The following is a 9,196-nucleotide window of genomic DNA, read 5'->3' as shown; positions in this document are numbered from 1 at the left end:
ATCAGTTACAACCTAACTGCGCCCTCGCACAGAATCAAATGAGATATATCAGCCTGTAAGATTTTAAACCAAGATGTTCCTAATACCACCAAATTAATTACTCCTTAACTTACTAAATGCGATAAAAGGGGATAGGGATGGAAGGAACGAAAGAATTGGGGTAAGAGGGAAAAAGTCAGTTAGTCAGTTAGGGAGTGCTTAACTTTGTCCGAAGTCGGAGAAGTTGGTTTATTAACGCGAAAAGGAGTGGCGGGAGGCGAAAGCCTCCCTTCCTTGCCTGCTGGCCTTAACTTTGAAGCGAAAATCGAGAAGTTCGATCATTGCAATACAAACACCACCTTTGGGGTTTCTTATTGCTGCAAGAAATAAGAAAAGTAAAACCCCGTGAAAGTTTTAACTTGATTCTCTGTGCCTCAGAACTCTCAACTCGAAAATGTTTGAAAAATTCACATTGGTGTGAGGCTGTTGCGTTGACCATCGGTGATAAAGAAAGGGTCGTTGGGTGATGGCTGTTCATTTTAGGTCTTCATTCGTGGAGAATAAAATAATCTTTTATGATCATTTTTTTTTTTTACACAAATTCGGGTAAAATAGATAGAATATGTTGCACATGCATCTGTGCAAAAGCCTACATATGCATTATGTTTCCTGAGATCCTGTGCTCATAAAGGAATGAATACCATTTGTATGAAGAGAAGAGACTCAAAAACGGTAATTAGATGTTTCCTTTCAATAATGACCCAGCAAATTTCTATAAGGTATTTCTTTAACTTGAGATACGAGTCATTAATACTTAGCAACTCTTTTTATGACAATATTAGCCAAGTAACTCATCACACACCATCTTTAGCATTTGATTTAATTTGAATTACCTTATAAATGGGGAAGAAGTTAAAGGATGAATGTTGATATACAAGTTTTTGGAGTAACGTCGATTATTAATAAAAAAAAAAAAAATGTTAATTGGAGACACTGAATATGTCTCTGATAGAGTTTGAAGAGTAAGAGTGGTTGTGCTAGGAGATTTGGATGGAATTGTAGGCAAGCAAGAAAAAGAGGTCGCTCTTGGTTCTTGTAGAGTGCTTGGGAGTAGATAAGAATGTGGATAGGCTTTTGAAACCGTGTTCGGAAAGGGGTGTGAACATTGTAAATATATGATTTAAAATGTTTACGTTTTCCAAAATTATGATCATGTTAGTACTTAGTGGAGGAAGAAACAGCTTTAATAAATGTAGTGGTTGAAATACGGATCGTTAGACCATTACCCGAACCTTAATTCATTGAATCAGAATTTAAGACAGAGAGAAGTTCAATTTGGTGTTACATGAAATAAAATATCAGTGAATAATGGGTTTACCTTATAGACTAGAAAGTGCTTTTAGCATTTTGTTAGAATGCAAAATTCCATAACGGGATCCTGGTGCGTGAAGAATAAGTTTCTGTTAAAAAATTGGGGAAGATATTTGGTAAAACGAGTAGTGTTTAGATAATTTACTGTCTACTGAGGAGATAAAAATAATAAATTTCAATTGCATGGGATATAGAGCCAAGTAAAAAAATAAAAGGGAAAAGGTGGCAAACAACAGAGAAAAATAAATGTATAAAAATGAGCAAGTACTTTCATGAGAATAGAATATTATTTAGGAAGGTGTAAATGCAGAGATATTTTTATGAACATAGGTTGATAGAGTGATTGTTTTAAAGATTTCTTGAACTTGATATATATATATATATATATATATATATATATATATATATATATATATATATATATAGCAAGTGTCTGCAATACATATAAATATTCATAAATACATAGAGATATATATATGGAAAATTACTTATGCTAGAAAACTGAAATACAACTGAAAAGTTGAAAAAGAGGAAGTTCGCTTTTCGTAATGGTTCGGGCACCTTTGAAAATTCGGCTAAAAGAGAAATTGGTAGTTCGATTTAAATTCCTGTTTCACGCAGTGCAGTAACGTATTTAAGTTGGATCTCTCTCTCTCTCTCTCTCTCTCTCTCTCTCTCTCTCTCTCTCCGAATACAAAAACTATATTAGGAATGTAGATAACCTATTCATAAATGCCAAGATCAATAAAGAGAAAGGTAGTTTCCGCTCGTTAAGAAAGCCTGAAAGAATTTCTCGCACAATTTAATAGTAGTAAAATAAATTAAAAGAACATTAAGGCGCTGTCACACTAACTTATAGTGCCAACTTCTGCGTAACGTATGGATTTTTTGTAAACTTTTTTCATACCCTCAAGTTTTCAACATATGAAACAAGATTGGCCATGATGGCCGTTAGACTAACGTGTGTCTAGCGAACAGTGAGCGTACAGGCAACGTATGAAGAGCGTACGGTTTGCGTATGTCAGCGTATTAGAAGTTACATGCATTCCTGTTAGACGTATACCAACGTAGGAGTAACTTGTGTAAAAGTACGCAGAACGCATGAGTAACGACAGTCTAACGTATGACGAACATACTGCGAGCATGAGTATAAGTGTTAAACTCCCGATTACCGTCAATGGAGAAGCGTCAGAGTGGCAGCTGTTAAAAGCAGAGTACCTGAAGGCTCCGTCCTTGACTCATTATTATTTCGAATATATATTAACGACATTGATTTAGGATTAACTAGTAGAATAACTAAATATGCCTACAAATCTAACCAAGGCATAAATTCTACGAAATCAGAATATATGGGAGTCTTAAGAGAGGATCTAAGTAAGTTAGGAGAATGGTCTAGAAAATGGCAAATGCCTTTTAGTAACCTACAATCAAATTACTCATTGCTGGTTATTGAAATAAAAAAAATGCGGACAAGGAGACAATTCAAATGCAAAAAAATATAACACTGTACTACAACAGTACACTTCAGTAGTAAGACTTCATTTAGAATACGGACTCCAGTTGGGAGATTCAAGTATTCAGAAGTATATAGTTCGACTGGAAGCAGTACGAGATGGGGCTACAAAATTAGTCCCAAGACTAAGACAGTTTTGATATAGACGTTTGAGCTTAGGTGATCTACAAACTTAACGACTAAGGGCAAAGCTTATAGTGATATTCAATATTATTAAAGGAATAACAAATGTGGACTATAGCAACCTTTTAACACAGCATTAATCGATCCAGAGGCGACGGAGGCCAACTGGAATAGAAAAGATAAAACACCAACACCACTCAATGTGGTAATCTATTTACGTACAAAATATCAAATACATGGAAAAAACTTCCAGCTGATGTATTGAACAATTACACAGTAAACAAATTCAAGAACAAGTTATACAAGATCATAAAAAGTTTCTAAACAAACTAATTCTCTCTACTCAATAGCAAATTAAGTCTTCGCACAAAGACTATAAAGTCTTTGAACTATCGAAAATCTCTGGGACACCTTGTAACTCTCTCTCTCTCTCTCTCTCTCTCTCTCTCTCTCTCTCTCTCTCTCTCTCTCACTTTGTATATCCTTCATAAAATATCATATTTCCAGTTATCTCTCTCTTTCTTTCTTTATCTCTATTTAACTCTCTTTCTCGGCAACAGACGGGTAAATATCAACCACACCACCTTTCGCATATTAGTGGGCCCAAAGAAAGAAAACAAGATAGTTAGCAAGGATTTTCTAGTAGATATATATTAGACAGCAGTATAAAGACATTAAAGATGAGTAACTGAAGTTAAGGCATATATGTTCAAAGCGCCAGATAAACAAATGGTGCGTCGACTTCAAAGAAGGTGTGCGTTAAATCCTGCGCTGTAATAGCGTATGTCTGTTCTGTTAGCAAAAAAGAAGTTGAAAAATTAATAACCTGAAAATCGAGAACAAAGAAAACAAATTATAGAGATATTGTCCAAGTTCCACCAGTTAGAAATCACCAACATAGAAATCCTAGACCATGTAGTAGAAAAGGGAATTAGTGTCCAAGTTATTATAATTAAATTAAAATAAAAAACAGGACATAATAAGGGAGTAATTATCAATAAAAACAGAGGGTCACTAGAGGGAGGGTAACATAGGACCGGATGAAACATCCTAGAAATGTAACTTACCAGAAACGGATTCTCCCTCCTAGTAGAGGAAAAGGAGACTGTGCTAATCAGACACTCTATGGTAAAGGACCAAGGAGAGCACTTCGGCCTAAAAAGGAAGAGAAAATTCATGACCTATCCAGGTGCTAATGCGCAGAAGATAGGAGTAGTTAGTAAGTCTAATATAGAGAACTTCAAGATCACTATTTTTGTTCAAGCAACCAGAAACGATCTGTTCCCAAGAAAGGACAGCGCTAGCCAAACAGCACCTTTGGTTAAACAGCTTGAAAAACACAGAAGACCACGACCAAGACTAACAACGCAATTGTTATAGGTATCCTCTAGTCTAGAGACTTATTGTTAGCCACTTCAACCTCGGTAAGACCATAGAGAAAAATGAAAGGTTGAATTCCATATGCCAGCAAAATAAAATTACATTTATATATCCTTCGGACACTTTCTATAGCAAGAGAAAGTTGTACAAAAGAGATGAAATACACTTTACTGAAGAGGGCAAAACATTATATGGAAATCAACTTAATCTAAACCTGTATAATTACTTAAGGAACAAAGTATACAAAGTACAAACTCACCCCTTAGAAAACCATCCAACATTAAACAGAAGAAATGTGGCAGACTATTTAGTTGATTCAGATGGAAGTAAAACCAAAATACCAATAAACCAAGGAAAATAGAAGAGCCAAGAAGGAAAAGAAAAATATAGAAAACTAACGCAAAGAAGCTCAATATAGCGCTCAGTCAGTTAGATAAAAAATAGAAAACTTCAGAGAAATGATAGCTAGTGCGGTGTTAGCCATCGTACGTATTACCGAGACCTGGATTCAAGAAAATACAAAGGATTTTATTAGAGAAAAGAAAATCGTGACTATGAGGTACATAAATTTTAGTGATGTTTATGATTAGAAAAAAAAACTGAAATTAAAGTTATTGTATATAAATGAAGCAAATAACTCTTGGTACTTTCAAAGAGCCAATTAAGCTTGTTCTTCTATGAAAATAAAATTTGTAATTAATGGTCCCGGCTAGTATGGGACAGTGAAATAAATGTTGATGCTTGAAAAGCTATATCCAGTTAGAAAATATTGCTTGGGAAACTGTTCGTCTAGGTAAGTTTAGCAAGAGGATAATTGTTGGGTAAAAACACAAGTTACTGGTTCTTTGACAGTATATTTTGCTAAATGTTGGTAACCTTAAGCATCAATATTTATTATTTGATTCCCAGATTTAATGATTGTTTAAAATTTCTTGCTGTAGTTTAATATTGTTACTGGTAGACAAATTATTATATTTTGCTAGCTATAGGAATGTAAGTACTTAGAAAAAATTATCTATATGAGGGTTTGCATTCTTTGTATTGTTCGAAATTTGAGTTTTGACCCCAGGTAACTGAAACTCTATTCAATGGTACTGCAGAGTTGTTTAACCCAAGTAACCGAAACTCTATTTACTGGTACCGCCGAGTTGGTTAACTCCAGTAACCGAAACTCTATTTACTGATACTACAGAGTTGGTTAACCCAAGTAACCGAAACTCTATTTACCGATACCGTAGAGTTGGTTAACCCAAGTAACCGAAACTCTATTTACCAGTAATGTAGAGTAGGTTAACCCAAGTAACCAACGCTCTATATACCGCTACCATAGAGTTGGTTAGCTCCAAGTAACCGAAACTATATTTACCTCTCCCGTAGAGTTGTTTAACCACAAGTAACCGAAACAATATTTACTGGTACTCTAGAGTTAGTTAACCCTAAGTAACTGAAACTCTATTTACCGGTACCGTAGAATTGGTTAACCCTAAGTAACCGAAACTCTATTTTAGGGCTCAGCCATGTGGTCCTGATGGAAGGTTCCTTTAGGCAGCTTTCTAAGGGATATTTGGCTACAGTGATACTCCCAGAGAATTGACCACATGTCTCCAGAATTCTAACTCCTGGCGTGAGTATCCTTAAAATAATTTTTAAAGATATCGCATAATATCAGGGGACGTATTTCTTGATACGACACATAGCAATCTTCACCCCGAATAGAGTTTTCGCTTTGAGGGGGAAGAGTGACAAATTTGAAGGGGAGCCGTTATCAAGGTTACCAGGTGGATCCTCTCCCAGTACTACTACAGCGTACTATTCCTTTTGTAGTAGCGAATTAAGCACGGTGTATCTCCCAACTGCTTCTCGGATTTGTTACTATTTCAAGGATTATTACAATGCAATCTCCAGCATCTTCATCCTCTGGAAAGTTGAGTATTTAATCTTTCCTGTGTATTATTTTTGGCTTCCTTCTCAGAGTTAAATTAGCATAATTTAGATGTGTATAGTGGAGCAGAGCCTTCACCGGAGGCGGCCATTTTGGACCGGTGTCATACGCCATAAATGCTTTATTTAGTTAGTACTACGATGTCCCCGGTATTTAGCTTTAATGAATTCTAGCTATTTAGGCAAATTATTCTAGTAAAGATAAGATTACACATGTAATATTTCCTCTTCTGTTTAAACGTTTTGATAGTATACGATAGGGCCTCGGTGATTGAGCATAACCGAGATCCCGACTCGAGTTAGGCAAGCCTAATGCATTTTAGTATAAGTCAGTAACATTATCCCCGTTTATCCTCTTGTATCGTTTTATTAATACGATTGGAGATAGCACATCTCCTAGAATTACTAGCATAATTCGACACTCGTCTCTTTTAGAGATTTAAGGATGAACCCTTCCTCTGAGTGCCTCCGTTAGGCTGCAACCCTATCTTTTGTCTTGCCATAGAGTAGTGTTGTCCGGCTTGACTGAGATAGTGTTTCAGTCCATCGTTTTTGCCGGTGAGTATCCCGGCTTTAAAATACGACAGTAACTCAGAGTATTTAGTCTTGTTGTCAGTAACTCTACTGATGGGGGATTAGTCATTACCCTGCCGGTTATACAGTTGCCGGCATAGGAAGCCTGGCTTCCCTAGTTCATAACCGAAAGTGGTAGTAACATTGCCGCCACCTCTCTTCTTTGTGGTCTAGAAGACATGTCTTATATCCGGCAATGTCTTAGGCTGAGGAATCGTTATTCCTCTGTTGCCCAAGACGGTGCCGGCATAGGAAACTATGTTTCTTTGATTTGCAGTCGACAGTAGGAGGCATACTAGCCGCCTTCTTTCTATGCAAAATATAAGACCCTTTCCCTTCTCCTACTGTCCTTTAGTGATAGCCTAGCCGTCACAACATCTGTGGCCGGTATTTTACAATCTCCCCGTTTGCAGGGCTGATTGCCGGCCGGGCTCCTACAAAGGCAGCTAGATTGCCGCTTCGACCTTCCCCCTAACGGAAGCAAGGCTCCGGAAAAGGTTGTGCCGGCCATGACGGCTGCCGGTGGGAGACCCATTACAATTTTGGTAGAGTATTCTTCAGTCCTCTCTTGGACTGCCATCTAAAAACCCTAGAGCCGGCAGTACAACCGGCAACATGTATTGTGGCTGGATGGAAGCTAGAATTAATACAGTCTCTCCCGTTCCATTTGAATCCTCATTCTGAAAAGAAGGTAGTAGAGACAGTAGTCCCTGCAACCCTAATTATTGTACTAAACTATAATAATATGGTGGCCCTTCTTTCTATTATTTCTCTCTCTCTTTGTCGGCTAGTGCCATCAGGTACTAGCCTATACAGTAGCCAGGATTCCTGTAGTATAGCAGCTACAGAAGTTAGAAAACTATAATATAGAGTAGTATGATTTCCAACATTTTCTGTATATCCTTTTACAGTCCATTGTTGAGACCACTAAATAATGTTGAAGTGAATTATTCCTTCAATATTCTGATGTATCCTAGATCATCAGAACTTAAATATTTTTACCCTAAAGTATTAATATTTCACTTGTTGGGGAGTTAGCGCTAGTATACACTGACTCCAGCCCTACGTTCTAGAGCTATTCCACCATATATTTCCCTAATAAGTAAATTTTAAAATATCAATATTGAGGGAGGTCACAGCAATTGCCTGGACTGGAAACACAGATATGTGTCTTTCCTATTTCCTTTCTAGCTTACAATCCTAAGCTATAATTATAATAGTAAGAATTACTATTAATGCATGTGAATTATTTATCAGTGTGATAAATTAACCCATACTTATTTCACTCTTTCTTTCCTTACAGGAGGAGCCCAAGGTGAAGTGTGCAGTCATGTACTGCAACCACAAAAGTAGGAACTTTTGTGGCCACAACATGTGCAGGTCTCATGCCCCCTACTTCATCGCAACTGAAACCCTGAGGTACTGGACCCGAAGGGTTGCAACGTCTGCTCGGCCTTGATGACCGAGGGTTTTGGTGATCCCAAGACAGCAGAGTCGAGGGATGCTTGCGAGGGAAACGCTTCGGAAGTGGGTAAGAGGGTTCCCAAAAAACTCTCCGGGACCTTACCTACAAAGCGACACTATTAGAAGCCTTCTGTTCCCTAAGGCAACATCTGATGCGGTTGTGCCTCAGGTACGGCCCGAGCCTCCCTGCATACAACTGGATATAGAGGCCGACATCAATAAGGGTTTGGAAGGCATGGACATCCATCAGGAAAGGATGTCAGAGGTGTCCTCGGACACTGAAAATGATCTCCTTCATGAAGACCCTGAAGAAGAGGTGGCCCAGCCACCCGAGTAGGTTGAAGAATCCGTATCGACAGAGACGGAAGACCCTCTACTGTCTGTGACGGCATATCAACCTGCGCCGTCAACCTCTTCGGCCCCAACCCCTTAACCAGACCCGCTGTTCCTCAAGGAAGAAGCATTCATGGTGCAGATCCAGCAGATGATGGAAACTATGCGCAAGGCAAAGCTAGATATGAGGAAAGAAGTCGGGGATGCACACTGCGCAGTCGCTTCTCGCGGCTTCTACAAGCGGCCCAGAGTCTCTGACTTGCCTCAATGCTCCGAAACAAACCCCTGGAGGTATGCGGTGTTCATGCCCATGATGAATGGGAAACTCTACGTCTCGGAGAAGATGGGGGCCATATCCCTCGATGATCTCCAATTCTGGCCGAACCTCGCGGCTTACCCGGAGTGCTTCATCAGGCTGAAGAACGAACCTGCATCTAAAGAAGAGACGGAACCTAAGGAGGTCATGGTCTTTGACTATGACAAGGAACAGGCTCTCTTGACGAGTAGCCTGAAGAAGAG

This window comes from Palaemon carinicauda, chromosome 6 (genome assembly GCF_036898095.1).
Source record: "Palaemon carinicauda isolate YSFRI2023 chromosome 6, ASM3689809v2, whole genome shotgun sequence".
Classification (NCBI taxonomy): Eukaryota; Metazoa; Arthropoda; class Malacostraca; order Decapoda; family Palaemonidae; genus Palaemon; species Palaemon carinicauda.
Note: the sequence above shows the minus strand (reverse complement) of the source record.